General features: G+C 40.9%; 1 pseudogene; it reads right to left on the reverse strand.

Annotated features, from left to right (window-relative positions):
- Positions 1 to 4,805: 4,805 nt before the first annotated feature.
- LOC143878524 (L-type lectin-domain containing receptor kinase SIT2 pseudogene) lies at positions 4,806 to 7,373 on the reverse strand (annotated as a pseudogene).
- Positions 7,374 to 7,761: the final 388 nt, after the last annotated feature.

Consider the following 7,761-nt stretch of genomic DNA (forward strand, 5'->3'; position numbering starts at 1 on the left):
TCGCTAATAACTTCAAAGTTACTGGAGAATTTGCGTGGGTAGTAACAAAAATAAAATAAAAGGGGAGGCAGAGAAAAAGCTTCGATCTTCACGGGTGGCCGGCTGAGCCAGACCGGCGCACATGTGGTATAGCCAAAAGGCCACCGCGTCCACTCGGCCACTCAAACGCATAGGCCCCCCTTTTCATCTCCACATTCGCAAAACAAGCAAAATGAAAATCAATATATACCCATGAATCTTTCCTCCACTTTCCAATATGGGACTAAATGTCTCCACAAAGCATGATGGCAAGTTTTGCTTTGATAAGACCACAAAAGCTTAAAGTGCCCAAACTAAAAGGCAAAAGACACACAAAAACAAAATGGGTATATATTATAAGAGGAATGATTTATGCAAGGGTGGCCTTGAATAAATAGCCGTAAAAGGGCTCATGATTTGATTCACGTCATTAAGTATAACTGATTTTACTTTTTCAACTGATTTTAAAATGTAACCAAAAATTACGTCGATAGTATCGAGGGCCCTTTTCCGGCTCATTATGCAGAGGCTCCCTTGCCTCTATCATTCCTCATATTATAATTTTGAATTATAATTAGACTCTCCTGTTCACAAAAGGAAAAGTCAATAGGTTAATCATATGCAGAGTCCTAATGATGAACAATCTAGATGATGCTAATGTCATATGGGGGGCTGCAATTTTGAAGTTCAAGGGGGAAATGTGTTGTAATGATGTAGGATAAATTCACCCCCTTTTACCGCTTATGACATTACAACTGGTACAACACTTGTACAACACATCAAAATCGGCACAACTCTCTCTCTTTCTCTCTCTCTCACCCTCCGTACAACACTTTTGTAAACTAGTACTTACCCCTTCAATTCCCAGTGTCTCCCTCTCTCACCAATGAAGGTTTTACATCTTTGAAGGTGGATACCATAAAAATGTATTTTTAAAAAGTAGCCAGGCTTACATTTAAGATTGAAACCGTTCACTTGTTGCGACCCAACATAACCATTCACTTCTTGCTTCTCACTCGTAGGCCTCTTTCTCAACTCATTAGAAAAAAGAGCAATAGTGACCTCCTCTAACTCTATGGTATCCTTACCATAGAGTAGTGTTGTAACCAAATGTTCATAAGATGGAGGTAAACAAGTCAACAAAATCATGGCCTTGTTTTCATCATCAATTTCCACATCAATATTCCGTAATTGACAAATAGTTTTGTTATAGGCATTTAAGTGTTCTTTCACTTTAGTCCCTTCCTTCATTTTCAAGTTGTATAATTGTTTCTTCAAATACAACCTGGTTGTAAGAGACTTTGTCATGTATTAGCTCTCAAGTTTCAACCGCATATCCGCCGCAGGTTTCTCATACATAACAAGGTATTTGACATAATTTCCCAACGACAAGCGAATAGAGATCATAGCCTCCATATCCATGTCATTTAAATCATCATCTGACATATATCTTAGCTTCTTCGCCTTCCCTAACAGTGCTTTATGTAATCCTTGTTGAACCAACAAATTCCTAACATTAACTTGCCACAAATTAAAACTCTTTTTCCGATCAAATCTTTCCACTTCAAACTTTGCACTAGAAACCGTCACCACCATTGTTGAACCAAAGCTCTGATACCACTTGTTGCGGAATTGAGGCGCTAAACAACCCTCCGTGGTGATCCGTTAACAATCCGAACATGAAGTGTGTTTCGAGTATTGATTAATAATACTAAGGAACGTTTCTGAAGTAAATTTGCAAGAACAAATAAATGAAGTGCAAGCCAAACTACAAGAAATGCACACGAGAATTATGTGGTTCACTACACGATGTCTGTGGCTACGTCCATGGGAGAAGACTTCAAAAGCTTTTACTATGTGGAAATAAAAGGGTTACAAGAGGCACTCACCGGATAACAAAAGCCCATAGCTTTCTCCGGGTTACACGAGAAATAAACTTAATGCCCTCTAGGATCCAAGCGCCTTCGCTCCTTAGATGTTTGCTTTCTTCTTTTATCTTCTTCACCCAAGAGAGAACCTAATATCAAACCCTTCACTTTTCTCAAGAGAGTGCCCAAGAAGAACCGTTAGTTGGTTGTATTATGTGGTCAAAAATAAAAATGAAGCATTCTTGTGCTCTTCCCAAAGCCAAAAAGACCTCTCATCTCTGTCTTGTTTTGTTAGTATTGGACGTGTCACGGTCTCTTCACAGAGTCCTATAATTTAGTCTACTAGTTCTTATCACGTAAATGTAACTCATTCGACAGGAGATGCAAAAAATTATTTGAAGGGTGTCTGTTGGTCGAACAAAGCAATTTGGCTGCGCAGGAACCTCCTGCCCACCGCACTAAAATCAAGAAAAAACAGGGGGTGTGGAAATATCAAACAAAGCGTATGGGAATATCAGACCATGGAATTGATATTGCCACACCCCCTGCTATTAGTGTATTTTAGAGCGTTGCGCAGGGGGGCTCCTGCTCAACGTTGCGCAGCCAAGATTTTTTTCGTATTGGTCGCTTTGAGTCGTCAGAAATAAAAACATTTTTATGTTCCTCTGAAAAAAAAAAAAGTCCCTTTTGTAATTAGTGCTCCCAACCATCATATTTTGATAATGGCACTAATCACCACGTTCACATTTTCAATGAGGTATTCACTGATGGTCCTTAGCGTCGCTGAATTTACCGATGGTCACGAAATGTCGGTAAATATACGTATCCAAAGGCCCACGTGGATTTTAATGACGGTCGTGACTGTCGGTGTAATATTGCATACACCAACGGTTTACTTAAAACGTTGGTGATAAGTTAAATACCAACGTTTTGTTTTCGATTTTTAATGACGTTCATAACCGCCAGTGTAAATGACAACACTGACAGCTTGCAAGAAACGTCGGTAAATACTTTTAGGCATGGTAGCATCAATGACGTTAACTAAAAGCGTCGGTGTGAGATACACTGATGTTCATTGGCATATACACCGACGGTCATGACCATCAGTGAATGTCACTTTTCTTGTGGACTTAACAGAGATGCTGGCATTCGGTTAAGTCTATATTTCCTTGTTTCTAGCCCATTTACGTTCACCACTCCAATAATCTGGGCTCCATCCTTGTTTCTCATCCCTTAACTGGAGATAACTACGGAACATTGAGCTATGGCTATGGGCCTTCGTGCGAAGAACAAGTGGGGATTTGTAGATGGTTTTCTTCCCAAGCCTGCCGAAACTTCTGCCGATTTCACCATTTGGGTAAGATGTAACTTTCTGATTCTCTCTTGGCTGCTCGAGTCTCGCCAAGGATATTGCCGACAGTGTGATATTTGCTGCCACTGCAAGTGAAGTTTGGGTTGATCTCAAAGATAGATTCGCTCAAAGCTCTGCTCCACGTATCTTCCAAATTCGTAGAGCAATAACGTATTAAAATGAATTTCTTTTGTATATTTAATAGATGATACAATGACCCATATTTATATACAACTGCAGCATCCTTATAGATGATACAATGACCCAAACTGGTAAGTAGAGTTAACTTACCAACTTCTCCAAAAGCTTAACCTGTTGGAGAAAGACGTTATTTATCTTTTATACTTTAACAAAGGGCACATGAAATGATTGGAAAAGCATCTAAAAGGTACTGCATAATAAAAAGCCTCGCTGAATTGAAGGTGGTTTGGTTATAAATTTTGGGAGGGTTACAGAAGACTAGGAAAGGATGAATCTCTGTTACAAGAATAAGAAGAGGGCTGTTCGGATATCATCCTGGTTGTTAGGTAGTTAAAAGTTTCTTATAAAGTATGAAGGTTGGTCGTTTGAGAGGGTTTTTTGTAGGTTGTTGTGGATCTGTTTGAGTAAGGAAGTAGGGTGATGGGTTCGTTAACAAAGGTGGTGGGAATAAGGTGAAGGTTGGTGGCTTTTTCACATGAAAGCAAAGATCCCACATCGGTGAAGTAAAAAGAAGTGGATGGACTTTATTAGGACTTGGGCACCCTCCCCTTAACGGTTAGCTTTTGAGGGTGAGTTCTACCCGGGTCCCAACAGGTGGTTTCAGAGCCAGGGCATCGTAGGTTTAGCCTCCGAGGATGGAAGTATGCCTCGGGGAAGATCTCGTTAACCCCGGTATGCCCCCGAGGACGGCAAAATCCCTTGGGGAAGATCTCGTAGTTCCCACATTTCACCAAATCCCTTGGGGAAGATCTTGTCGTACCCACATTTCACCCGCGTGGATGGGCGAGGTTGTCCATATTGCTTCCACGTGGAGGGGGAGATTGTTGGAGGTTCAACGTGAAAGCAAAGATCCCACATCGGTAATGTAAAAAGATGTGGATGGGCTTTATTAGGACTTGGACACCCTCCCTTTAATGGCTAGCTTTTGAGAGTGAGTTCTACCCGGGTCCAACAAGAAGGAGATTTAAGGGACTGGTTCTAAGGCTGAGATTGGAAAAGAAATAACAAGACGGGCAGTTGTTTTTGTTGGGAGGCAGAGACATAAGGTCATATGGGGGTTCACAGGTTAGATGCTAAGAGGGCTATGCATTGGCTGCTGTTTTGGAGGGAAAAGAAACATATTTCTCCAATAAATTAAGGCTGAGAATAGACAGGAGTTAGAATCGGTTGCAAGTATGGGTGACTTCGGATTTTGCAAAGGGAGAATAGGTGGTGATTTTAAGGTTGTTTGTGCCACTAAAGAAAAGTATATTGTAACCGATCTCCGCAGGTGGCTGTGCTTTTTGCTAGCGGGCGGGATCTTCAATTGGCAGGACAATCATGGCAAGCAGCAGGTGACTTGCTAGGAAACTCAGGACATGGACTAGTTTTTGAAGATATTCAACTAAAGAAGGGTTTTCATTAATCAGAAGCTTGTCCAAATAGTTTACATGAATGGCTTTTTATAGGCCTTTGATGACCAATCCTAATACAAGACAAACATCATAATTCTACTCAAAACTAAAACAAGAAAAAGTCTAAAATTTCCCTAAAATCTCTACACTTCTAAGTAAACTTAAACTCTCCCTAAATTTTCTCTCCTTGTGAACATCTAACTAATCCAAACTGAACTTCTAAATAAAACCAAATTTCAGCCAGTAAGAAAATAGCGAATAAAATTAACCAAGACTAACTTAAACTTTAGATCCTTAGTAAATAAGAAACCTCGATTTGGCTTTCATATGATATCAGGATGAGCTGGGACTTTTCGACCCTCTAGAAATATGATCTTGCATTTACTCGAGCTTGATCGTCAATCTGGACAATTGGTTCAACGATCCGTCGGTCTGTACAAGTTCGATCATGGATTTGAAATGTTCACTCTTCGAACGGCTTCGATGCACCTGCATCAGAATCAACGACCCCCAAAGAGGAATGAATCCCCAATGGACGACCAGTATCCACCTGACCTGCCCAAAAAAGGATATGACATGGTGAAAGCATCCAAACCTTCATTGTGCCCCATTACTAGAGGACTTACTCTGAAACTATTTGAAGATAGATCAGGTAGGGGAACATCGCCATCAAGAAACTGCATGACTTGCCTCATGCTTGGCCTAGTGCACGGCACAGGATGCGAACAAAGTAATCCAAGCTTCAACACCAACTCAATTTCATCCACCACGTAATCAGTTCCCAAATTCGGATCACTTGTCTCTAAAATTATGCCTCTCCTCCAACATTCTGACACCCAATCAACAAGAACCGGTTCTTCTGCAGATGCCTGTCGATCTATCGGTCTCCTTCCACAAGCAACCTCGAGGATCAAGACCTCAAAGGAAAACACGTCGGTGCTTGTCGTTGCCTTGCCAGTGCTGCTTAACTCCGGTGCCATATAACCTAGAGTTCCGGCCACATGTGTGGTTTGAGGATCGGTTCCATGATCATATAATCTTGATAAACCAAAATCGCCTAATCTTCCATTGAATTCATGATCTAATAAAATATTGCTGGCTTTGATGTCTCTATGGATGACAAGCTGCTCCCATTCTTCATGCAAGTAATAGAGCCCGGAAGCTATTCCTTTGATGATTCGAAATCTTCGATTCCATGTTAGAACTGAAATGGGCTGATCAAAGAGTAATTTGTCAAGACTTCCATTGGGCATGTAATCATAGACCAAGAGGAGCTCTCCTTTACGCCGGCAATATCCGAGTAGCTGTACTAAGTTCCTGTGCCGGAGCCTTCCAATGCTGATGATCTCAGCTACAAACTCCCTCATCCCTTGCCTTGATTCATGAGAGACTCTTTTCACAGCAACTTCGACTTTGGAGGAAGGTAACACACCTTTGTATACCCTACCGAAACCTCCGATGCCCAGAAGCTCTGTGCCTCTGAAGCCCTTGGTGGCTATGAATAGATCCTTGTATGAGAACCTTTGTGGCCCATATTCACGCTCCCAGTCCTCGAGTAACTCTGTGAATTTGATCCTTCTTCTCACAAAATGAAGGACGCTGGAGACGGTCACTAAGATGAAAACTATGACAAAAATGGGCATACCAATTGTCAATACTTTTGATTTCTTTTTGGGACCTCTCCGAGGGAGCTTAGGAAGACGCGATATATCGAGTTCTTGAGCTTTTCCATTCATTTGAAAGCTCCATCCCAGAACATAATGAACAGATGGAGTCGATCCCGTCGATGCAGAAAAACCCACGTACATATCTTTTAATACAACCGATGAAAGATTAACCACCGAAGACAAAAGAGGGCGATTAGGTTTAGGTTTCTTCACTGGTGATATTGTTACATCAAGTTTCATATCTCTAACATTGTACTCTGCCCAAACCTGAATTGGTTCTCCACTTGTAAGGCTTATGTTCTCGATCCTACCATTTTCATTAATATAATAAGCGGCATGTGTGGAGTTGGTAGAATTTAAGCAGTTGATATCGATTCCCACATGGTCATCATCAATATCTCCAAATTCGAGGTTCTGGACGGTATCAAGCTCCACGGCAAGAACATGATTAGAAGAATTCCCATTGTTGCTAGAACCGAAGAGGCCTAGATATTGGCCAGGTAGAGCTCCGGGGAGCACTATCTCTGGGGCAATAATAAAGGCCATCCCATGGCTGAAAATAGGATAAGGGGAGAAAATTGCAAAGACGAAAGTAGTAGAAAAGGAGAAAACAGTGCCATTGGTAGGATCCTTAAATTGGAGGGGTATGGAGTGGAACGCATGACCCTTGATGTACCTTGCGTTGTTTGTTAGCTCCAAGGCGCCGTTGGGTGTAATTTCCGCTATGCCATCGAAGCTCAGATTGGCGCTGAGGAATCCATTGTATGTGAAGCCATCATTGATAGAAGCTGTAATTTTGATGAGGAGAAGAACCAGAAATATCTCGGTCAACATTGCAGAAGTCTTGCTAGAGAATAAAAGTCTTTTAAAGAGCTTTCTCATGTATAGCATTCTGTTTGATAATCTAATCTAACTCTAATATATATTATTTTATTATATATTATATTATATTATATTATTTATTATTTATAAAGGCAAAATGATTGGTTAAGTTCTTCTACCCTTTGCCGTTATTTCCGCTTGTGTCCCACTGCCATAATTCCAATTGTATCCCACATGTAAGGGCATTTGTGTCATTTGCCGTTATTTCCGCTTGTGTCCCACCTTTTGATTCACACGTCAACCCCTTTGCTTATATCTAACATCTATTTCTATGACAAATTATTTGAGGGTAAAATCGTAATCTTCATACAAAAAGTACCGACATAGGGTACCTGTCTATGGCAATTACGATAAAAAACTACCAAGAAGAGGTAAAGACA

This window comes from Tasmannia lanceolata, unplaced genomic scaffold, assembly GCF_043159265.1.
Source record: "Tasmannia lanceolata isolate RefF3 unplaced genomic scaffold, GAP_Taslan_0.1 ptg000006l, whole genome shotgun sequence".
Taxonomy (NCBI): domain Eukaryota; kingdom Viridiplantae; phylum Streptophyta; class Magnoliopsida; order Canellales; family Winteraceae; genus Tasmannia; species Tasmannia lanceolata.